At 37.7% G+C, this 26452-nt stretch overlaps 1 pseudogene; it reads left to right on the forward strand.

The window, feature by feature from the left end:
* The first annotated feature begins 1801 nt into the window (after nt 1–1801).
* The window catches only part of LOC109674590 (small ribosomal subunit protein eS6-like), a 29855-nt pseudogene continuing 5204 nt past the window's right edge, over nt 1802–26452 (forward strand).

Consider the following 26452-nt stretch of genomic DNA (forward strand, 5'->3'; position numbering starts at 1 on the left):
AAGTTCAGGGCCAAGTCGAAACCCATTGCTATGGGGCAGGACAGAAGACACAAAGAACCAAGCCAAGCTGGAGTCACCATGATAAACAGTGATAAGCATGGTGATCAGACAAAATGTCGGGGAAAATCCAACCAAGTCCAGTGTGGTTGGACATATGGTCTCACTGTTTGAGACCAAGAGGCAAGGGTCATATCTTCTAGTTCATGCTATGGGCTTTGTCAGACCTGCAGCCTCTCAGCTAATAGCAAGGGGGAAATGAGCACTACCACATGCCCCATTCCCAGTCAACTCCTCCCTTTGCTGAAATGATGCAATGATGGCAATACCTTGGCTTTTGGCTAGATTCTATGACATTAAAATAGGGATTAACTAATAATCATGGGCACTTAAATCTATACTCATTATTTCACACAATACCTACTCTCAAAATCTGTAGGAAGCTGTTTATAGCAAATATAAGCTACAAGAATATCAGCTACAAGAAATTTATTCCAATGAGATGAAAATGAACACTCCAAGTAATAAAGTAGCAAAAGAAACAGAGACCAGTGGAAGGTGGATTTCAGCCCTGAACTTTCTGGCTGCATCTGCAGAAGGGATGATGGTTGTGACTGTCAACCAAAGGGGAGCCTACCATTATGCCTTGCAGAAGGGAATTGTTTGGATGGAATAACCAGTATGTGCCAGAGATGACAAAGTGATCATTGCATCAAGTGTACATTTTAGGAAAGAGGAAGACAGACAATTTATGGAAAGTCAGAGCAGCAGAGAGGGAAGAGCTGGAGCTGAAGGAAGAAAATCCTGACTCCAATGCCTATGCACCTTACTCTAGACTAAGGCAGCTTTTCCATGGGGGTGTATTCACATCTGACACAAAGACTAGACTACATATGCTACTTCTGGCATCCTAATTGTCTTAATTATATCAACTTTCAAGATCTCATTTAATAATTCACTTAAAAATATTCATTCAGTTTCTATCCTCTGAGTAAGGACTATATGGATGATAGGTGGCATTGCCCTCTGATCTTGAGAACAGTACCTTTCAGCACAGGGAGAGATCCACTGAGCCAATTGTTAGAGCAGAAACCAAGGTAAGCCTCTTCTGATGAAGGCAAATGATTCTGACAGTGTTATTCTCAGACGCACATTCTGTTGAGGTATGGCTTAGGAAACAAAGATACAGGCTCAAGTTCAAAGACCTATCTCAGCATGGTTCACTTAGTGACTTCAGGTGGGCCAAAAAATTACATCCTTTCTGCTTAGGTTGGTCTTTGCAACACCTATCAGAAATCATCCTCTTGCATGGTCTTTTAGATGAGGCAGCCCTTGGCTGATCACAGACTAGAAGAGCACAAGCTACCCTCACTCACCTTCCCTTCTCAGAACTGCTGCTGAGCACTGGAGCATTGGCTGCTTAGAGGGAAGGGGTAGAGGGCAGCGGCAAGTGAACAAACAGGACTTTTATAAGAAAAAGAAGCAATTTCTTCCTGGTGCCCATGTGGCTGCCTGAGCAATGGTGTGGAGGAATGGTTAACCAAGATTCACTTGCTGCTTGAAAAAGTGCACGCCCAACGTCAACACACTTGTTTGCTTTTAATAATGGATTAGAAGCTAAGTGGAGAATGTGAAGCTCCTGAAGTGCCAAAGAAAACAGTTGACAGTCTGCCTGCTGTGAATTTCAATGGTGTTTTATCTTAGCTATTTCTTTTGGAAATAGCCTCGGAGCCACTTGGAAAGCAGGGTATTCCTGCAGTCCATGACAGGGTGTCCCCATCCCCAGAGCAGCCAGAATGCTTTTATGTGATGCCATCTCTCTTTTCCTACCACAGGCTACCACCTGCACTGGAGAAAATGGTCTCCAATTGCATCTTGAGTTCACAGAGTAACCTTTCAATGCCTGGTCCACTCCCTACTGGCTGTGTGACCTTGTACAGATTATTTCAGTTCTCTGAGCCTACAAGAGGAGAGAAAGAGGGTCCATCAGAGAAGAGAGAGCCATGGTTACCAAAGCAATTGGGGTGAAACACAGAGGACAGGCAGTGTTGAAAGGCAAAAGGGGTGAAAGTGCTGCAGTAGGGGGATGGTCAACAGCACCTGAAGCTACAGGTGGGGCACAGAGGCTCTCCTTTAGATTTAATAGACAGTGGGTTGCCTTCACTGCCATGCCTTCCTCCAGTCTGCCAGGCACTTTTGTGCCTCTCAACCTTTGCAACTTCTAGTCTATTTTATCTGCAGTGCCATTTTAGTCTGCATTTCTTCTCCCAGAAAATTTATACGCATCCTTCATTTATTTAATCAACAGATACCAATTACATGTCTTCCATGTGAATAGCATTGCTTTGGGATCCCCCTTCCATCTTTACCTTTGTGGGAACTTTGTCAGTCCCATACAGATGTGAAGACTTCCTTCTCTGTGCAACCAGAGCACGGTGTCCACCACCCACCACCACCTCCAACGCCCAACCCACTGAACTATGGGCAGCTGCTTACTTACTGTCTCTGCAACAAATTCTTGAGAGAGAGAATTAGTTTTATTCATCTCTGCATTTATAATGCCATGCTGTGTGTCAAATGCATTTCCCTACGAACTCTTTACTTTTTTGTTTTTAGTCTCTTACTCCATAACAGACATTGAAGCTAAAATGATGACAGCCCATGGTCTTAATTAAAAGATGTTTACTCTCTTTAGAAAAAAATTCATGTTTGTTGGAAGTATTACTGAATGGATTTGAATAGAGGGATAAATGTGGAGGTCCATGGACAAAGCAAGGTATTTCTGTCCATTACTCCCTACTTGTCATCTGTTAGAGAAAGAAATATCGATTAACCTCACATGACAAGAATGGTGGTCTTAGACTGGCGGAGTGGCTCTAGTGGTAGAATGTTGGCCTTGCAAGCATGAGGCTCTGAGTTCAAACCCCAGTACTGCCAAAAAAAAAAAATGGGGCTCTTATTTTTATCAACAATTAATTGTTTATAAACAAGGCATAGTTTCATTCACAAAGATTGTGAGTCATTGTGCTCAATCTCTACAGTGGCCAAAGCTTTTCTTATGTTTGACAAACTTTTGAATGTATTTTATAATCAGCTTTTGATCCCAGAAGTTATCCTCCAAACTGGAAGTGACATTTAAGGAAATTTAAGCTTAATCTTATTTTTTTCCCACAGATGCTTGGTAGTAAACATGTCCCTTACACTAAAATGTTTGTCAACATTTACCACCCACCACAAGGCTAATAATGAAATCACTGGCCATGTGAAATACAGAGAGTACAGGTCTCTGGAGAAGCTTCAGTGCTCTCTGCAAAAGTCAGTGATAACTTTCAGAAGACTATGCGTGGCAGTGGGGATTCCACACATGAGCCGAGGAACTTTCCTTTAATCTGTGAGGCATGATTCTTCATTTAGGCCAAATGAATCTCCTTCATATTTGAGTCTACATTTTCTCATGATTGTACAAAAAGGGAGAAAATGGTTACTGACATGCTACCTTCACCATGAGAAGAACTTTGCAAACACTGGCATAATGACATTATTCATATAGAAAGCCAGTTAATTCCAGTAACAATTCGTTACTTCGTTCAAACATGAAATCAAAGGAAAGGTTTAGAAGATTATTTCTTCAAAGATGAAGAAGGTAGTGTTGTTAAATACTATTATAAATTTGCTGAAAATTCAATTCTGACGAGGAAAGTTATTTTTGTTACTGTCGGTCTGTCTAGCTATCTAGTGAAACACAGTTATGTGGTACAAATAATGTTCATAAATTAATGAAAACATCTATGAGGCAGAAATACATTTGGAATTGGTTTTAGAACTACATAACTAAAATGTTATTCAGACACAGGTAGAATTATCAACATTTAAGATGCACATATACCCACACACAATTTCCCTTACTGCTGCTTAAAATTGATCTAATTTAAGCACCTATGAAAATTTGAAGAACTACTTTCTAAATAAACCTAAGTATCTTGGAATACTTTAGAACTATTATAATATACAAGCCCTCTAAATTGCAGTATCACATTGCTCAAAGCCCTGAAGCATTTGAAGCTTGAAAGCAAGTTGCAATTACCAAAAACAAAGCTTGCAAATAGGAAGAAGTGAAAATGGATCTTTACGAAAGCAAGGAAAGAACTGAAAAAATTAAATGATAAGAGCTCAAAGGGTAAGCCACATTTCACTTTGAAATGTTAGAATTACTCAGTTTGGAGGGAAATTTTTTGATGTAACCCCTATTTTTAATAGAATAAACTGGCATTGTAGAATGAGAGTAAAAATAAATCTCTCATCTTGCAGCTCCTAATTTAGCAAAACATTCAAATAGAATCAAGATCCAAACAAGTTATTTGACACGTTTTATCTTCATATAAAAGAAAAGTACTGTATGGAGGCAAAATGGCTGTGTACATAAAAATAATTCAATGCTTGTGCAAATTTCAATATAAAATGGAATAAGGAAAATTATTCATGTAGCAGCGTTTACTCTGAGCTTACTTGAGTATCATTTTATCTAGAGCAAAAAGGCATTTTCTCAATTGAAATTGTAATGGTCTCCAGAAGAGTCAATTTTTAGCCACTCACAATTGTAAATTCATTATCCTTAAGATGTATCTTTTAAAAAGATTTCAGAGGCTGAGTGAGAAGGATTGGGAGTTCGAGGTCAGCATGCTTTACATAGTGAGACCCTGTCTCATTGTCAGAAGCTCACTGAAGTGGACGATGAGGGCACACTTCGTACTTTCTACGCGAAGCAGATGGCTACCGAAGTAGCTGTGGACGCTCTGGGTGAAGAAAGGAAGCACTATGTGGTTCCAGTCAGTGGTGGGAAGGACAAACAAGGTTTTCCCATGAAGCAGGGTGTCTTGACGCATGGCCAAGCTTGCCTCCTACTGAGGAAGGGGCATTCCTGTTCCAGACCAAGGAGAACCGGCGAGAGAAAGCTCAACTCTCTCTAGGGTTGCATTGTGGATGTCAATCTAAGTATTCTCAACTTGGTTATTGCTAAAAAAAAAAAAAGAGAGAGAGAGAGAGAGCGAGAGAGAGAGAAGGATATTCTGGACTGACAGATACTACTGTGCCTCCTCCTCTAGCCCCAAAAGACTGGCAGAATCTGCGAACTTCGCAGTCTCTAAAGATGATGTCTGTCAATGTATCGGGAGATACATTGAGCAAAGACTGTAAGGAGCCCAGGACCGAAGCACCGAAGATTCAGCACCCTGCTACTCCACGTGTCCTGCACACATATGATGCTGGAGTATTGCTCGGAAGGAACAATGTGCTAAGAAAACTCAGGAAGAGGCTGCAGAATGTGCTGAACTTTCGGCTAAGAGGATGAAGGAAGCCAAAGCAAAACGCCAGGAATAGATTGGGAAGAGAAGGCTGTCATCTCTGAGAGCTCCTACTTCTAAGTCTGAGTCCAGTCAAAAATAAGAATCTTTAAGAGTAACAAATAAATGATCAGACCTCAAAAAATGTAAGTAAATAAATAAATAGATTTCAGGCAATTTTATGAAAAACTATTTTTTTTCAGAAAATAGTTTTGGTTCAAACTCAGGTCTATCAATATAATGAAATACTTCTTTCTTCATATACATATATGCAGATGTATACATATATATGCATGCATGCATACAAATGTGATACATATCTATGTGCACTAGTATATATGTGTATATACTTTTAAATTCCATGGAATTATAGAAAGTGTTGTAGGTTTGCATGATAAAATATATGAATCCCAACATACACTAAAATTTTTCATTCTTTGACAATATTTGCCAAAATCTGAAACATAACCTTTTGAGGTGTCCTTCTGATAAAGGAAGGGAGCTGTCAGGTCAGAGAAGCTGTGTTTTTCTCCCAATGAGCAGTAGTGTCTTAAATCAAATTCTCCCTGCCAGAGACAATGTTTCCATATGAATTAATTAATTAACCTTTCTTCTGCACACTCCCCTTTTGGGGGCAGTGGGTATACAGCAAAGTTTATTATAAAGGTATTGGTATGAAAGTAACCCTCTTTCATGGATGTGGCTCAAGTGGCAGAGTGCCTACATAGCAAGCTTGAGGCCCTATGTTCAAATTCCAGTACTAGCCCCCCAAAGAATACTAACATTAAAGAAACTAGTAAAAGAAATCCAATTTTTGTTATGTAACACAACATTTAAGAGGAGGAGAGAGCAAATAAAATAGTCTACATAATAAATTACTATGGATTGACATCCAGATAAGGAGCCGGAAATAGTGGCATGTCTCTATCATTCCTCTAAAACACCCCTGAATATTGTGGGGTGAAGAAAATGAAGAAGTATGTCATATCCCAATACTCTTTTTCTGATGTTACTGAAACTAAGGAGTCTCAGCCTGTAAGAAAGGTATACTAATATGTTAAGAAGGTTAGGCAAAAATTCTGAAGTCCGTAATATGAATCAAAACCATTGGCATGTATTTATATTGTGGGTTGTTTTTTTTTTAACAATTTTTCCCTTGCTGAGTCTTCTCAGTCACTGACCCAGTGGTAGTGAGCATCCTTCATACCCAGTTTGTAGTCTCCAAAAGCCATTTCTTACTGAAAGGAGAGGGAGGTCATTGGAAGTATTTAAGACAAGCCTTGAACATCTTTCGAATGAAAGAACAAAAACATCTGATTACCAGGATAACAAGTGTCTAAAGGACACAGGACCCAGCTTTCAGTGACTCTCTGACTAAAGACAAGGCAAGTTGACAAACAGTTATGGAATGCCAGTAGAAAGACATTCAGTATGTTTAAATACTTTAATTTATAATAACACAAAATAAAAACCTTAATTGACTACATGTTGATAGATGTCAAAAAACAATTCATTATTTGAAAATCATGAAGGAAAAGAATCAAGCATTTACGCCTCCTTTTCTCTATGACGGTATTATTGAGTTATCGAATTAGTTGATGAGAGGAAGTTTTTCTCTGTGAAATTATCTCAGCTAATATATGAAGAATAAATGATAAAATAGAATGTTATCATTTTTCAAAACTGTAATGAATCTAGGCACTGAATATTGGTGGTTGCTAATATCGTAACAGAGGGCACCAGACAGTATGTATCCACTGATAGCAGAATACAATGTCCCTTGTGAAGCAATCTTGCCAAAACCATGAAGCTGGAATCTGATCAAGTCTTCAGATACAACTACAATTCACAGAAAATACACATGACAACAGACAACTTAGTGATCATCCTGGGAATTCACTAGCAAAATCCAACTAGGAGAACCTTGAGAGGATTTATGATCTAGTGCCTTCAGTAATAGCTTGTCAAGGTGGGCAATGGAGTGTAGTAAGCCTGTAAGACTTAAGAGATTGAAATATATCAATATTTACATATTGATATAAATAAGTTATTATACAATAATTTATATTTATTTATTTATGCTAGAGATTGAACACAGGGTTTTTTGTGTGCTAAGCATGTGCTGTACCATTGAGCTATGCCCCCACTTCATAATTGCTCATATATATATGCATGTGTATATAGTTATTACAAAATTTGAAACAACTGCATATTGAGTGATATTAAAGAATGTTACTATCCTCTATCCTAGTGCTATGTTTCCTTGGAAAAATATGTTCTAAAACAGAGATAAAATGAAAAATATACATTAGTCATATATTTAAACCGTCATTTTTTTAAGATAACAGAAACACATTAAATCAGAGTAGTATTGGAAAAAAACCAAGATTCTGAGCTTTTGGAATAAATTAATGATTAGATTTCTAGGTAAGTTCTGGCACTTAATTTTTTGGGTATCTGGTTATTTTCTTATAGAAAAGTTAAGGTGTATGAAAGTTCTGGGTGCTAATACAATAAAAGTCATTGGAGTTTGAATTTTTGAGCCTCAATTCCACTTCTGTAAAAGAAAGAGCTTTATTTGGTTAAATGGCTTTCCTAACTTGACATTCCCTTACTCTAGGGCAAAGGCTCGCCACCCAATAGATGTTAGTTATAAAACACGGTTTGTGTGTAGCATGCTCCAGTTTTTCTAACAGAACAAAATACATCATGTTCACTAATTGTCTTGATTCCCAGGAATCCACACATATAATTAATCCCTTTTAATGGATGAAGAAATTGACCAAACTGTTCAGACTTTCCCAAATGGGACCCACTTTTCTTGACCTTCTGTGTAGTCAATAATCCTGAGATTGAGAGCACCATCAAGAGCCACCACAAATACTGCTTAATTTTCCTTCTCACCTTTGATCATGAAATGTAGTTCTAATCAAGGAGGCATCTCCCCAAGACATTTCTTAGTCTATTCTAACCTTGCTTTTGCTCTGAAAGGATCACCATGAAGAAGGAAATAGTCTAACAAAGAAAGAGATAAGAATAAAGGAGGGAGTGGAGGAAGGAAAGAAGGAAGGAAAGAAAGGAAGGAGGGAGGAGGGAAAAAGGGAGGGAGGAAGGGAAGATGCTAGGTATTGAAAGGACTTATTTAAAAATATTGCCTATTTTGAAATATTGACAATGACCTGTGACTTGGGTATTACTATGCCCATTTTACAGATGAGAGAGTTGAACTTCAGGGATAAGCAAGCTGCCAAGAGTCCACATAGCTTACAGAAAACAGAATCAGGATTTGAACATAGACTTTCTTACTTCAAATTCTGATCTTTGCCTTCTACCACTAGTTTTCTGGAACTTCCAACTTTGCCTGTCTCCAGATCTGCATCTGGTATCCACACCATGACACCATGTAAGTGTGAGCTTCACTTCCTTCTGGAGTTAGTATTTTACATCTAGTGTCCCTTCCACTGCTCCTTGGAAACTACAAGTTCTGTTTTTAGCAAAAGATCTGTCAAAGGCATCATGTTGCTTGGCTGACAGTACAGAGAACTTCTGTTGGCTTCCATCTGGGAACCAAGCAGTTACAGATGGGGAGACTTACTGCAACCTTGAAGATTAAAATAAGAAGGCTTCTGTTCACAAGGTTAATGATTATAAAGAAACAGAAAAAGGTAGTGCAACCAAACTGTGCTATGATTCACGGCCATTTAAGATGTGGGCTGAGTTTGGCTAATGGGCTCCATACCCCCTCCCACCTCATTGCCCCCTACTCTTTCCCCTCCATGTCCATGAGACAGTGACTTCCATTTATATGGTGCACAATCTTGCTATTAAAGCTACAGATTATAGGAAAACACTGCTGAATTTCATTTTAACAAGCCATCCTTTACATTAAGAGACAGATCAGGAAAGTATAAAAACGAGGAGTAATATAAAATTGTAGAGTTTGTTAAAAGTTTTAAATAATTGACAGATGTACAAACTAACATCTGGGGAACTCAGATGACTTGCACAATATTAACAACAAGTAGATGACAGGCTGCATATTTTAGTGTAAAGTACCCTGAATGTTGAGTCAGAAACATGAATTTTCATCCTATCTCGGGCAACAATGTTCTTAACAGTGGGTATCCTATTTCAACTCAGCTTCAAATTTATAAATATGGAATAATGCAATGAGTCTTCTTCAAATAGAAATGCTATTGAAGTTATAAACAAATGAGATCATACAGGATTTTGATTTCTAGTACAGCATGCAAGGATCTGGAAATAATCTCTTATATTCATATAATAAGGAAAAGCTAAATGAATGGAAAAATCAACAATTCTTAAGCGTACCAGAGAACTAAGGTTATAGAGCAAACCAGTGACCCCAAATCTAAAGAAACAGAGAGGTAATACAAAGAATCACAATTCACTCCAGCAAAACCCCAGGAACAGAAAATGCCTTGTGATTCAACTAGAAAAACCTTATCTATAATCGAGGAATTATTGGGGTCTCAGTGTGGACCATCTAAGAGCTAAAAAATCATTTAATGATAAGATAGCAAGTAGATAATCCATAGACTGGAAGAAAATATTTGTGATAGATGTATCTGATAAAGGAATGTCTAAAACATAGAAAAAAATCTTAAACCTCAACAGTAAAAACAACAATCCAGTTAAAAATGTGCAAAATACATGAACAGACACCTCTCCAAAGAAGATAAATGGATGGCAAATAAACATCTGTTCCATACTACATCTTGAAATGGGCACTACAACATTGAGATATCACTATACAACTATTATAATGGCCAAATGCAGAATACTGACAACATCAAGTGCTAGTGAGAATGTGGAACAACAAGAATTGTCATCCACTACTGGTTCAAATGCAAATGGTGCAGTAACTTGGAAGACAGTTTGTCAATGTTTGAAAACCGAATTTCACTCTTACTATATGGTACAGCTACCATGCTTCCTGGTATTTATTCAAAGGAACTGAAAACATGTCTGCACAAAAACCTGTTCTTCTTCTAATTGGAAAATCTTGAGCAAACAACCAAGATACCCTTCAATATATGAACACACAAATGAATTATGGTATATTCAGATAATGGAATACGTTCAGTGTCAAAAGGAAATAATCTGTCATGACATGAACTGAAACAGCAGAACCGTCAATACACATTAATAAATGACAATACCAATGTACAAAGGCTACATACTGTATATATGACAGTCAGCTATATGACTTTCTGAAAAAGACAAAACTATGGAGACAATAAAAGGATCAGTGGTTTCTAGGGGTTATAGAGGAAAGTAAAATAAACAAGTTGAGTAGAGCAGACATCTAAGGCAGTGAACTCATTCTGGAAGATACTATAATGGTGGATGTATGTCAGTGATATTTGTCAAAGCCCATAGTGAATTCACAACACCAAGAGTGAATTCTAACATAAAATATAGACTGTGAGTAACAGTTGTACCAGTCTGGTAGGGGAAGTTAATAGTCCAAAAATTTGTACCTGTTACAGGACAGGGGCATATGAGAACTATCTACTTTCTGCTCAATTTCTCCATAAACCTAAAATAAGACTTAGCAAGCCATACACTTTCATGAATTTTAGTAACTGGAGCTCTACTGGGTTCTCACAGTGAAGACTAGAGAAAAGTCTCCTGTGCTCTGGCGAGAGCAGAGGAGCTACTGTGAGAATGGAAGTTCAGCTGACCTGTGAAGTGCTTCTCTCTGGAGAATGTGCTGAGGGAATGGTAGGAGTCATGACAGCTCTGCCTTCTGAAGAGAGTTAGACTTGTGTCAAGTGATCTACCAATAGGCAGGGGAACTCATGAGCTGAGACTAGCTCAGCACTGGTCACAGCTCCAGGAGTAGGATTATAGGCATCCAGCAGTGAGAGCCGGTCTGACCTGATCACTCACATAGGAACTGAGGATACAACAGCAAGACTTACACCAAGATACAACTGCCATCCCCTCCCCCCCTTACCCAAGGTTCTACTTCTGTCTCCTGCAGAAAGTTACCCAGGGTCAACTGCAGTCCAAATATATTAAATAGAAAATTCCACATGTAAATAGTCCATAAGTTTTAAATTTGTGTGCCATTCTGAGTAATGCGGTGAAATCTCATGCTATCTCACTTCATTCTGCCTAGAGGAATCATCCCTTTGCAAGTGTATCCCCATTGTGTGTACTACCTGCCCATTAGTCACTTAATGTCTATCTTTAAGGGTTATCAACTGTTGTGGTATGCCAGGACTATGTTCAGTAACCTTTATTTTACCTAATAGTGGCTCCAAATTCCAAGAATAAGAGATGTTGGGAATTCAGATATGCCAAAGAGAAGTTGTAAAATGCTTTATTTTAAGAAAAAAGGAAAAGTTTTTGACTCAATAAGGGAAAATATTATATGCTGAGTTTGCTCAGAACTATATTAAGAACGAATCATCTATCTGGAAATTATGAATAAAGAAAAAATTCATGAAAATTGTGCTCTTGCACCTCAATGTTCAAAAGTTATAATGACAATATGTGATAATTCTTGGTTAAGATGAAACAGGCATTAAAATTTAAGGCTCCATAGAATCCACAGTTTCAGGTATCCACTGGATGTCTTGGAATGTATCCCCTGGGGATAAGAAGGACAGAACCAGACTTGAAGGCACAAAGATGAATGGAAGCAGGTATTGGAGTTGAGAACCAGCATCCTAACTGCAGTCTGCCTCTGGCACTGGGGTTAGTTTAGAGACCTGTGTGGAGCTGAAACAGCATGTGTGGGTCAGATTTCCAGTTGAGAGAAAAGGAGGCATCCAGGAGTCAGGAGTTAAATAGTTTCTGCCAGGCTCTTACCTTTGTTTTATCTCTGGAGAATGAACTGTTTGTTTTAAAATGAAAGGTGGCAAAGCTTGGCTCTGAAACTCGCTCAGAATTCAGGGAGTCTGCATGGATTAACCTACCATGAACAGCCCAAAGCATTCATATAGTTCAGTATATGGAACACCAGGCCGAAGACTACATATCACAGAAAGAAGAGCCAGTAAGATCTGCTGAGTTGCAAAATCACATTGCAACATAAGGACAATTTTATAATGTAGACTTTTACAATCCTTAGTGTAATATTATCCTGCGTTTATTTAGATCTTTTTAATTTTCTCAATAAATGTTTTCAGCCTCTTCTGAAGGTATACTGATGCATCTTTTATTAGGTTTACTTGTAGGCCATTTTATTATAATTATTTTGTTAGACTTTAACTTTTAAATTTCCATTTGCTTGGTGCTAATTTTTAGAAATAATAAATTATTAATAGTGACAAAAAAAAGTCAAATTGCATCAGCAGTAGAAGACGGTACTCCAGGGAGCATGTGCCCCCTGAAGCTGAGATCAGCTGAGTCTCTTCAGCTTTCACATTCCCAGGGGATCTGAGCTTTTCTAGGGAAAAATGACAGAGGACTAAGTGCACTGTGGTGCCACCAGACCCTCTATGCCTTTCTAGATGGCTTGCCTCATGGCTTCACCTGCAGTGTTTTCTCCTCATAACAAAGTAACAACTGTTTGTCTTTTTATTTACTTATTTATTGACTTTTTTACATTCCTAACGCAGATGTCACATTCTCCATGAAAATTTCCTTCTCTGAGCCACATGTAGAAAATACCTTCTCTCATTTTTAGACCCCAAATGATAACATGTACCCCTCATTTTAACACCTTTCACAGTCCTAGACACTGAGGACTTAGGGACTGATCTCCATGTATATCTAGCCCACCCAACCCCATTTATAAAACCACTGCTAAAGCCATCTTCAGGGTCCATTGTCATCGTGTTGTCAAAATGCAGATGCTTGGTTTATGTAATAAGTAGGACATCCTTGTTGTGGAGAGCCAGATCACGAGGAATATCCACCTGAGGATGAGGATCAAAATGGTCATAACAGAGGAAGAATAGAGTCATTTTCCCTTGAGTGTTTATAAATAAATTGCCTGCATAATACTTATGATAGATTTTCTTTATTGGTGGCACTGGGGTTTGAACTTAGAGCTTCACACTTGCTAAACAGGTGTTCTACAACTTGAGCCACACCTCCAGCCTGATAATACTTATGATAATGAACCAAAGCAGCTCTAGACAAATCCTTTGGATGTTGCATGGCTTGAGTTAAAGGTAGCCATAACTAAGTTGACATGACTAGGTCCCATGAGAAGGGCCTCCTTCTGCTCCAAATGCAACAGCCAGTTTTTACTGTCCTTTCCCTCTCCTCTTTCCCTTCAAATGTCAGCAAACATTAAATCTCTTGAAACATTTTAAAATGCAACTTTTCTTTTTTTTATCCTGAGACCAGACTGGACTCCCTCACTCACTATCTTTCCGTAGCCTTTCTTTCACACTATCACCTTCATTTGCTTCTTCTCTTACACAGAAGTGGTTTTGAAACTGTGCTGCAGGAAGTCCTAATGTTAAAAGGAACATTTCAGAGATCACTTCTCCCTACCCTCTGTTCAAACAGAACGATTCTAATTGAGTTTTTTTTTCTCCTGAGGACACTTTCAAAGCAAGAAATTTTTTAAGTATATGATGATTCCAATCTTACCTGGGGAAATTTGTGAATTATCTACTTGTCAATTACTTCTCTTAATTGAGTTTTTGTCATTTAGCACTTTAATTGCATGAGATAACGTACTTAAATGTAGAAAATAATTATGGCACTTTATACTGAGGTTAACTTAAATGTACTGATATTACCTTTAAAAATATTATGGAAATGCACATTTATGATCCTGAGATAGGGAGAAGAGTCCACCATGATTCTTCTGAATGTAAACAGCTTAAACAGCTGGCTGTGAGCAGTTAGAGACTGGATAGGCACTAATCACCATGATTCATGGAAGTTAAAATTGACTGGTCCATTTCCTCTACAAAGAAAGAACCACAAAAAGCCCAAAACAAATAACTCAAAAAGAGGAAATAACTTTTAACATATAATGCCAAGAGCTGGGCATGGTAGCACATGCTTGTAATTCCAGCTCTTCAGAGGCATGTAGGGAGGCAGGAGGATCAGGGTTGAAGGGCTTCCCCAGGCAAAAACTACTAGACCCTGTCTGGAAAATAAAGTGAAAAAGAGCTGGGTCTGTGACTCAAGTGGTAGAATGCCTTGCTAGCAAGTGTGAGAGCCCAGAGTTCAAACCCCAGTGCCACCAAAGTAAAAAACAAATAAAGATACAATCCCAGAGTTAACAATGTACATAACTCATATGTTTACTATTTTCAGAGAAGATATATATTATACATATCCTCTGTGTGTATATATGTATATACATACATATATACGTATACATAAACTATTGAAGTAACCATCATTTAAAATTATGACTTTAATGAATATTATGTTAGCTTAATTTTTTGAAATTCAGAATTCTTGTAATGTTTTATAGCTTATATTGTGCTTTCATGAAAATTTCATTTTATCTCCATTGAAATTCTGTGACATAGAATTTTTGAAATTCTTTTTTTTTTCCTTTATTATTGTGCTGGGTGGGGGTACATTGTGGCATTTACAAAGGTTCTTACAATGTATCAAATATATCTGCTTGAATTCACCCCTCCACCATTCTCCTTTATCTCCCTTTCCCAGATTCCTGGAATAGCTTCAATAAGTATCATTTTTGCATTTACTTACATGTGTACACATTTTTTTGCATTGTATTCACCCTCTTACCCCCTTTCCCTGCAATCTACCTCTTCCTACTCTCTGCTTCCCAGCAGGACCTGTTCCACCATCAGTTCTCCAATTTTGTAGAAGAAAAAAGAGAAAAGGAAAAACGTCACATTTTTGCTTATTTGAGATAACTGTAGCAACACAGGGAGTTTCCTTGTGTTTTTCATGTGTATATGTATTATACCCCAGTTGGCTTATCTCCTCTAATTTTCTTTAATCTACCTTAGTCCCTTTCTTATGGTGGTTTCTGCCAGTTTAAGATTTCTATATTCGTTCTTGTATAGAGAGTATATCAACCATATTCGAGTTCTTAGTTTCCTTCTTTTACCCCACTCCTCCTGTGCATGACCTCCCCTTAGTGTGACCAGTGGTTCATAATATTCTGCATTTGTATTAGGTCCATATTCTGCATATGAGGGAGAACATGCCACTTTGGGCCTTCTGAGCCTGGCTAACTTCACTTAAGATGATGTTCTCCAGTTCCATCCATTTACCTGTGAATAACAAAATTTCATTCTTCTTTGTGATGGAGTAAAATTCCATTGTATATAAATACTGCATTTTCTTAATTCATTTGTCATTAGTGAGGCATCTTGGCTGTTTCCATAGTTTAGCTATTGTGAATAGTACTGCAATAAACATGGGTGTGCAAGTGCCTTTCTTATAATTTGACTCATAATTTCTTCTGGTATATTCCTAGAAGTGGTATTGTTGAATTTTATGACAGATCTATTTTTAATTTTTTACTACTTTGCTGAAGCTGTTTATGTTGTCTAGAAGATTTTTGTGGTGTTTTTCAGGTCTTTTAGGTATAAGATCATGTTGTTTGCAAAGGGATAGTTTGATTTCTTCCTTACCTATTTGGATTCTTTTTATTTCTTCTTTCTGTTTTACTGCTCTGGCTAGGAATTCTAAGATTATGTTGAATTGGTATGGGAAAATGGGTACCTTTGTCTCATTCCTGACTTTAGGGGAAATGGTTTCAATTTTTCCCCATTAAGTAGGATGCTGGCTATGGGTTTGTCATATACAGCTTTTATCATGTTGAGGTACATTCCTTCTATTCCTAGTTTCATCAGAGCTTTTATCATGAAAGGCTTTTTCTGCATCTATTGAGATGATCAAGTGGTTTTTGTCTTTCCTTTTGTTAATATGCTGTATTACATTTAATGATTTGCATATGTTGAACCATCCCTGAATCCCTGGGATGAAGCTGACTTGGTCATAGTGTATTATCTTTTTGATATGCTGTTGAATTCAGCTTGCCATTATTTTATTGAGGATTTTTGTATCTGTGCTCATTAAAGAGTTTGGCCTATAATTCTCTTTTCTTGTTGTGTGCTTGCCAGGTTTTGGGATGAGTATAATACTGGCCTCATAGAATGAGTTAGGCAGTGCTTCTTCCCTTTTTGTTTTATGGAACAGTTTAAGGAGGGTTCATATTAGTTCTTTAAAGGTCTCATAGAATTCAGCTGAGACTCCATCAGGTCCTGGACTTTTCTTTTTTGGGAGACTTTTATTGCTGCTTCAATTTTATTGGGTAATTAATACCCTCGTGGTTCAATTTTGGATGGTAACATGTATCTAGAAATCTGTCCATTTCTTCTAGATTTTCCAATTTATTAGAATATAGGTTCTCAAAGTAGTCCCTGATGATTCCCTGGATTTCCTTGATGTTTGTTGTTACCTCCCCTTTTTGTTTCTGATTTTATTTATTTGAATCTTTTCTCATGTCAGTCAGATTTGTCAGGAGTTTGTCAATGTTAATTATTTTTTCAAAGAACCAGCTTTTTGTTTCAATGATTCTTTGTATGTTTTTTGGGGTCTGTATTTTTTTTTATTTTGGCACTTATTTTTATCATTTCTCCCCTTCTGCTAGTTTTGGGTTTAGCATGCTCTTGTTTTTCTAGGAATTTAAGATATAGCATTAAGTTGTTTATTTGAGATCTTTTTGTATTTTTAACACATGCAGTCATGGCTATAAATTTTTTTCTTAAGACTGCTTTTGCTATGTCCCATAGGTTCTGATAGGTTATGTTGTCATTTCCATTAAATTCAAGGAGCTGTTTGATTTCCTCTTATTTCTTCTATGACCTACTGATCATTGAGCAATTGTTTATCTTCTGCTGCTTCTTTTGTTGTTGAGTTCTATTGTGTTGTGGTCAGATAGAATGCAGAGGGTTATTTCAATTTTCTTATATTTGTTAAGACTTGCTTTGTGGCCTAGGATAAGGTCTATTTTGGAGAAAGTTCCATGGACTGCTGAGAAGAATGTATGCTGTGCTGCTGGAGTATGGAATACTCTGTAGACACCTGTCAGGTCCATTAGAAATGGTCCAAAGAAATTGTGGAACTTCTTTGTTGATTTTTTTGTCTTGATGACATATCTATTGGTGATAAAGGAATATTAAAATCTCCCACTACCACTGTGTTGGGGATCTATCTGTCATTTTAAGTCTATTGGTGTGTGTTTAATAAAGTTGGGTGCACCAACATAGAACACATGTAACTTGGTAATTGTTATTTCCTTTTGATGTACTATTCCTTTTATTAGCATGAAGTGTCCTTTTTTTATCTCTTCTGACCAATTTATGTTTCAAGTCCAATTTATCTAAGTATTGCTACTCCTGCTTGCTTTGGGGGGTCATTAGCTTAGTAAATCTTTTTTCACCATAAGACAATATTTGTTTCTGTCAATAAGGTGGATTTCTTGTAAACAATAGATTGTCAGGTTTTCTTTTTTAATTCAGACTGCCAAATGGTGTCTTTTGTTGGGGGAGTTGAGTCCAATAACATTCATTGTTAATATTGATAGGTAAATGATGATTCCTGGCATTTAGCTGTTTTTGTTGCTTAAGGATTTGTGTGTGTGTACCAGTTCTATGCTATTTTCAGTGCTTGTCTGCTCTTCTCTTGAAGTTTAATATTTCCCGTGCTTTTGTGGTCATGTTTGTTTTCATCTTCTGTGTGGAGGAGTCCTTAAAAAAACCCTGCAGCTCTGAGAGGCTAAGAGATCTACCTAGTACAGCAGAATTACTGTCAGTGACAGAAGTAAGGTCAGTGGGCCTTAAGTCCTGTGTTTCTTTGTATTGCACAAGAGGATTCTAGCATGTTTATCAGTTATCTCAAGTGATTATTTGCAGGTAATTACTAAGTTAGTTTCCTTAGAAGAATTTCTTTCTTCTACATTTATCATTTTCCTAGAAAATAGTTCTGGGACTGAGTGTTCTCTCTGACATCAACTGTCTGTTTCTCTGTCTTCTGCTCCTTCTAAGACTGCATTCATGTGGAACTTTCTGTACTCTTACATTGGCCATTTCATTTGAACTTCACTGCCTCTGTGAGGCCAGTGTGGCAAGGCATTTGATTCTCATTTAATAGAAGAAGAAGTAGAAACAGAGGCAGGTCAAAATGCTCTCCAAAAATTAATAAACTATAGAATATTAGTTACCAGTACAATCAAGAAGTTGAAGAGGTAGATTCCAAGATGGTGGGTAGAGGGAGGAAGCAGAAAGCGAGCCTCCTATAGTGAAATCTTGGAGAGACGCTGGAGACACGCTTTGCAGGCATAATCACTGAGAAGAGGCATAACTTTGACACCTCCACACCTCCAGCCGGCCCAGAGAATCTCCAAACATGTTAAATGGAGAAACCAGGAGGGCCCCCAAGCCGCCAGTCGCCAGCGCCCAGATGGCTTGGGAAGACGCAGACCAGGTGAGCTTTGCGGTACCGTGGTACTCCCACAGACAAGCCTGGGCCAGAGCAGCATAGCCTCCTGGACAGAGTGACCTCCACTGGGGAAAAAAGAGAAACTGAGTAATAAGCAATAAGAGAAATAAAGACACGTGGGAAAGAAGTGGGGAGCACTAAGCGCCTAAGATTGGGGGAAGGGAACCCTTCCCAGGACTGTAAATAAACAAGCCGGCCAGGCCTGAAAGCCTCTGGAGGGAGCGGGGGCACGTGCTCAGCAACCAGGAGCAGGAAAGCTTGTGAGAGTGGCAAAGGGAGGAAAACGCCACAGGAGAGGAGGGAAGACCCACTTCCCATGTGAACTGTAAACAAACATGGCGGCTGGCAGGAGAAGCAGCACCGCCCAGTAATCAGGAGCAGGAAAGCTTGTGAAAGTGGCGCTGGGAGGAAAACTGCACAGGAGAGGGGGGAAGACCCACCTCCCACATGAACTGTAAATAAACACGCAGGCCTGACAATGTGGGTGCAGTGTCACTTTTCCCAGTGTGCTTGGAAAGGGGAAAGCTTGCAGCAGAGGCTCATGGACAGGAGAAATCTGAGTAAACAAAGCCTGCAGGGCCAGGTGAGTGCTAAGCTCACCCCTGAGATCTGCATAAATAACGCCTCCAGCAACAGCAGGCTGACAGCAGTGGGCAGGCAAGCCACAGCTGCAGATACCATTCTCAGAACTGTCTCCAGACTCTTTTTTTTTTTCTTCCTACCTTTGATGAGAGAACAACCGAATTACACCTGCAAGCTGAAAAACTTACTGAAACTGTATTGCATTTGAATTTGGGACACTTGGTGGGGTTTTTTTTTGTACATGTGTGTGTAGTTTTGTTCTACTTTATGCATCCCCTTTGATGAGACAACTACAGAGCAATCTTTGAGGCACCACCTCCAGGACTGGAGACTGAGACGGACACCCAAATTATTAAGACTGAAATTTCATTGCATTTGAACTTGGAGGTTTTTTGGTTTTTTGGGTGTTTTTAAATTTTCTATTTTTTCATTTTATTTTAATACATTTTTATATATAGATTTTTCTTTCATTTACTTATTGTTTATTTTTATTCTTATCTTTATTTTTTATTTTTGATTTTCAATCCTCTCTCTGTCTCTCTAATGTCTGTTCAACTTACTGTCGATTAGTACACTAAAGCTCCCTGTTTATACCTTTGAAAGCTTCTTGTCTGATACCTTGTTCAGTTTTCTCCTTCCAGTCTGTGTATTTGTTTTTCCCATTTCTTTAACTTCTTGTTTTCCATCTCAGCTCACCCTTCCATTCTAAATATTACCATTGTTATTATTACAACCTAGAAAATACTTAATTGCACACAGTACAAGGACAGTAACAACACCAAAGACAATGATGGAAAGACAGAAAAAACAGGAAACAAGTTTCCCCACAGCAAAAAATTAGTACAGGAACCAGAGGGGAATGAAGAAAACAGAAACTCAGATCCAGGCTCCAACAAAATGAAGATAAACTATGCCAAAGGACCCAATGAAGCTCACAAGAATAATTTAAAGGAAGACATACTACAGGTACTCAATGAGAATTTTATAGAGATGATACTGGATAGGGTCAACCAAAATGTACAGGAGACACTCAAGAAATTCCAAGACAAAAAAATAGAGAATTTGAAAATGCAAAAGAAGAAATAAAGGAAACCATAGAAGTACTGTATAAACACCAAAGTGAAAGAGAGAACACGATGAATAAACAGATCAATGAACTCAGGACAAAAATAAACAATATTAAAGAGGAAACCAGCCAGGATATGGAAAACCTCAGAAAAAAGAACAAAAAAGAAATGCAAAACAAAATGGAAGGCCAATCCAGCAGAATAGAACAAACAGAAGACAGAATCTCAGAACTTGAAGATGAAATGGTAATTAAAGGAAAAACCGAAGAACTATTAATTAAACAACTCAAGACCTGTGAAAAGAAAATGCAAGAACTCACTGACTCCATCAAAAGACCAAACTTGAGAATCATGGGCATCGAAGAAGGAGAAGAGATGCAAGCAAAAGGAATGCGTAATATATTTAACAAAATAATAACGGAAAATTTCCCAAATCTAGAGAAAGATATTCCCATACAGATGCAAGAGGCCTGCAGGACACCAAACAGAACAGAACAAAATAGAACTACCCCATGACATATCATCATTAAAACAACAAGTTCAGAAACTAAGGAAAGAATATTGAAGGCTGTAAGAGAGAAAAATCAAGTAACATACAAAGGTAAACCCATCAAAATCACAGCAGACTTCTCAACAGAAACATTAAAAGCAAGAAGAGCATGGGGTGAGATCTTCCGGGCACTGAATGAAAATAACTTCAACCCCAGGATACTCTACCCAGCAAAACTATCATTCAAAATAGATGGAGCACTAAAAGTCTTCCATGATAAGCAGAAACTAAAACAATATGTGACCACAAAGCCACCACTACAAAGGATTCTTCAAGGGATTCTGCACACAGAAAGTGAAACCCAACTTAACCATGAAAAGACAGGCAGCACCAAACCACAGGAAAAGAAAAAGCAAGACAGTAGAGAGTAACCTCAACTTAGGTACACACCATCAAACTTTCAAACAACTAAGACAACTAAATGACAGGAATCACCATATACCTATCAGTACTAACGCTTAATGTTAATGGGCTTAATTCACCCATCAAAAGGCACCACTTGATGAAATGGATTAAAAAGGAAGATCCAACAATTTGTTGCTTACAGGAGACCCATATCACTGACAGAAATAAGCATAGGCTAAGAATGAAAGGCTGGAAGAAGATTTACCAAGCCAGTGGCCCCCGAAAACAGGCAATACTTATCTCTTACAAAGTAGACTTCAAACCTACATTGATCAAACAAGATAAAGAAGGACATTCCATACTAATAAAAGGGGAAATAGACCAAAAGGAAATAATAATTATCAACCTGTATGCACCCAATGTCAATGCACCCAGTATCATCAAACATACCCTGAAAGACCTAAAAGCATATATAAACGCCAACACAGTGGTTGTGGGAGACTTTAACACCCCATTATCATCAATAGATAGGTCATCCAAACAAAAAATCAATAAAGAAATCCAAGATCTAAAATATACAATAGATCAAATGGACCTACTTGATGTCTAGAGAACATTTCATCCAACTTCTACACAATATACATTCTTCTCAGCAGCCCATGGAACCTTCTTCAAAATTGATCATATCCTAGGGCACAAAGCAAGCCTCAGCAAATATAAGAAAACAGAAATTATACCGTGCATACTATCTGATCACAATGCAGTAAAAGTAGAACTCAACAAAAAAAGTAAAGACAAAAAACATGCAAACAGCTGGAAACTAAATAACTCATTACTTAATGAAGAATGGATCATTGATGAAATAAAAGAGGAAGTTAAAAAGTTCCTGGAAGTCAATGAAAATGAAAACACAACCTACCAGAACCTATGGGACACAGCTAAGGCAGTCCTGAGAGTAAAGTTTATAGCCATGAGTGCCTATATTAAAAAGACTGAAAGATCCCAAATCAATGACCTAATGCTACATCTCAAACTCATAGAAAAACAAGAACAAGCAAATCCCAAAACAAATACAAGGAGAGAAATAATAAAAATAAGAGCTGAAATCAACAAAATAGAAACCAAAAAAACCTTACAAAGAATTAATGAAACAAAAAGTTGGCTCTTTGAAAAATAAACAAGATCGATAGACCCCTGGCAAACCTGACTAAAATGAGGAGAGAAAAAACCCAAATTAGTAGAATAAGGAATGCAAAAGGGGAGATAACAACAAACACCATGGAAGTCCAGGAAATCATCAGAGACTACTTTGTGAACCTATATTCAAATAAATTTGAAAATCTTAAACAAATGGACAGATTTCTAGATACATATGACCATCCAAAACTGAACCAAGAGGATATTAATCACTTGAATAGACCTATAACACAAAATGAAATTGAAGCAGCAATCAAGAGTCTCCCCAAAAAGAAAAGTCCAGGACCTGATGGATTCTCTGCTGAATTCTATCAGACCTTCAAAGAAGAACTGATACCAACGGTCCTTAAACTGTTCCATGAAATAGAAAGGGAAAGAAAACTGCCAAACTCATTTTATGAAGCCAGTATTACACTTATCCCAAAACCAGGCAAAGACACCTCCAAAAAGGAGAACTATAGGCCAATCTCCTTAATGAACATTGATGCAAAAATCCTCAACAAAATAATGGCAAACCGAATTCAACAACACATCAAAAACATTATTCACCACGACCAGGTAGACTTCATCCCAGGTATGCAGGGGTGGTTCAACATATGAAAATCAATAAACGTAATAAACCACATTAACAGAAGCAAAGACAAAAACCACTTGATCATCTCAACAGATGCAGAAAAAGCCTTTGATAAGATCCAACACCATTTCATGATAAAAGCTCTAAGAAAACTGGGAATAGAAGGAAAGTACCCCAACATTATAAAAGCTATATATGACAAACTTATAGCCAGCATTATACTTAATGGAGAAAAACTGAAACCATTCCCTCTAAAATCAGGAACCAGACAAGGATGCCCACTATCTCCACTCCTATTCAACATAGTACTGGAATTCCTAGCCAGAGCAATTAAGCAAGAAGAAGTAATAAAAGGAATACAAATAGGTAAAGAAACTATCAAAATATCCCTATTTGCAGATGACATGATCCTATACCTTAAAGACCCAAAAAACTCTACTCAGAAGCTTCTAGACATCATCAATAGCTACAGCAAGGTAGCAGGATATAAAATCAACATAGAAAAATCATTAGCATTTCTATACAATAACAATGCGCAAACTGAAAAAGAATATATGAAAATAATTCCATTTACAATAGCCTCAAAAAAAATCAAATACCTAGGTGTAAACCTAACAAAAAATGTGAAAGACCTCTACAAGGAAAACTATACACTTCTGAAGAAAGAGATTGAGGAAGACTATAGAAAGTGGAGAGATCTCCCATGCTCATGGATTGGTAGAATCAACATAGTAAAAATGTCGATACTCCCTAAAGTAATCTACATGTTTAATGCAATTCCCATCAAAATTCCAATTAAAGACATTGAAAAATCTACCATGAAATTTATATGGAAACACAAGAGGCCACGAATAGCCAACAATACTTAGTCAAAAGAACAATGCAGGAGGTATCACAATACCTGACTTCAAACTATATTACAAAGCAATAACAATAAAAACAGCATGGTACTGGCACAAAAACAGACATGAAGACCAGTGGAACAGAATAGAGGATCCAGATATGAAGCCACAAAACTATAACCAACTTGTCTTTGACAAATGCACTAAAAATATACTATGGAGAAAAAGCAGCCTCTTCAACAAAAACTTCTGGGAAAACTGTTTAGCAGTCTGCAAAAAACTGAAACTAGATCCATGTATATCACCCTATACCAAGATTAACTCAAAATGGATCAAGGATCTTAATATCAGACCACAAACTCTTAAGTTGATACAAGAAAGAGTAGGAAATACTCTGGAGTTAGTAGGTGTAGGTAAGAACTTTCTCAACGAAACCCCAGCAGCACAGCAACTAAGAGATAGCATAGATAAATGGGACCTCATAAAACTAAAAAGCTTCTGTTCATCAAAAGAAATGGTCTCTAAACTGAAGAGAACACCCACAGAGTGGCAGAAAATATTTGCCAGCTATACATCAGACAAAGGACTGATAGCCAGAATATATAGGGAACTTAAAAAACTACATTTTCCCAAAACTAATGAACCAATAAAGAAATGGGCAAGTGAACTAAACAGAACTTTCTCAAAAGAAGAAATTCAAATGGCCAAAATACACATGAAAAAATGCTCACCATCTCTAGCAATAAAGGAAATGCAAATTAAAACCACACTAAGATTCCACCTCACTCCTGTTAGAATAGCCACCATTAGCAACACCATCAACAACAGGTGTTGGCAAGGATGTGGGGAAAAAGGAACCCTCTTTCACTGTTGGTGGAAATGTAAACTAGTACAACCACTCTGGAAAAAAATTTGGAGGCTACTTAAAAAGCTAGACATCGATCTACCATTTGATCCAGCAGTACCACTCTTGGGGATATACCCAAAAGACTGTGACACAGGTTACTCCAGAGGCACCTGCACACCCATGTTTATTGCGGCACTATTCACAATAGACAAGTTATGGAAACAGCCAAGAAGCCCCACCACTGACAAATGGATTAAGAAAATGTGGTATCTATACACAATGGAATTTTATGCAGCCATGAAGAAGAACGAAATGTTATCATTTGCTGGTAAATGGATGGAATTGGAGAACATCATTCTGAGTGAGGTTAGCCTGGCCCAAAAGACCAAAAATCGTATGTTCTCCCTCATATGTGGACATTAGATCAAGGGCAAACACAACAAGGGGATTGGACTTTGAGCACATGATAAAAGCTTTAGCACACAAGGGAGGGGTGAGGATAGGGAAGACACCTAAAAAATTAGTTAGCATTTGTTGCCCTTAACGCAGAGAAACTAAAGCAGATACCTTAAAAGCAACTGAGGCCAATAGGAGTAGGGGACCAGGAACTAGAGAAAAGGTGAGATCAAAAAGAATTAACCTAGAAGGTAACATGCACACACAGGAAATCAATGTAAGTCAATGCCCTGTATAGCTATCCTTATCTCAACCAGCAAAAACCCTTGTTCCTTCCTATTATTGCTTATACTCTCTCTACAACAAAATTAGAGATAAGGGCAAAATAGTTTCTGCTGGGTATTGAGCGGGGGAGAGGGAGGGGGCAGAGTGGGTGGTAAGGGAGGGGGTGGGGGCAGGGGGGAGAAATGAACCAAGCCTTGTATGCACATATGAATAATAAAAAAAAAAGAAGTTGAGGAACTGCTACTGATCACATCCACAGAGACTTTGATAAGACTGTCATTTCTGATGCCTGTGGGACAGTCTGACCGCTCTTGCAACTTTCCCATCCTAAACATAGACATTGCTGAGATCTGATTCCAAACTAGAAATGGTTGTGAAGACACACAGATTTAACTCCATAAAAAACAAGTAAACAAACTATACAAAAAGTTAATAATTTCATAATTGAAAGAGCTTCCACAGATCAGTAAGAAAAGGAAAAGCTGAAGAGGAAAATGAGCAAAGGAGTGTAGAGCCATGCTTTAACTCCTATATGTAATCTCCCAAAAAATTAGAAAAATGCTCAACTTTGCCAGTTCATTAATAATAAAATCTAAGCAAAACTAAATATATTGACATAACCCACCTCTGGCCTGAGTAAGCAAACAGACAATCTTGATGAGAATGTAAAGCTCTACAAGGAGTCATATCTATGAACATTAAATGCTCAGCAACTCTACCCAGCTCATAAATTCTTTAATTTAATCTAAAATTACCTAAGTGCTACGTGCCAAGAGTAGAGTAGATGCTGGAAGCATAGATCTGAATAAAATAAGTCCCCACCTCTGTTTAGCTTTCTGCTCTACACTTAATAAACATGAAAATAAATCTTATGTTAGATACTAGTAAATGCTCTGGTTAAAACAAGCAGAAGGGCAAGAAAGATATGGAGGTATATCACTGTATTTGGCAGAAAAAGCCACTTTTGAGTCTCAGTGATAGTGAGTTATATCACGTT

The sequence above is a fragment of the Castor canadensis genome, chromosome 3 (genome assembly GCF_047511655.1).
Source record: "Castor canadensis chromosome 3, mCasCan1.hap1v2, whole genome shotgun sequence".
NCBI lineage: Eukaryota > Metazoa > Chordata > Mammalia > Rodentia > Castoridae > Castor > Castor canadensis.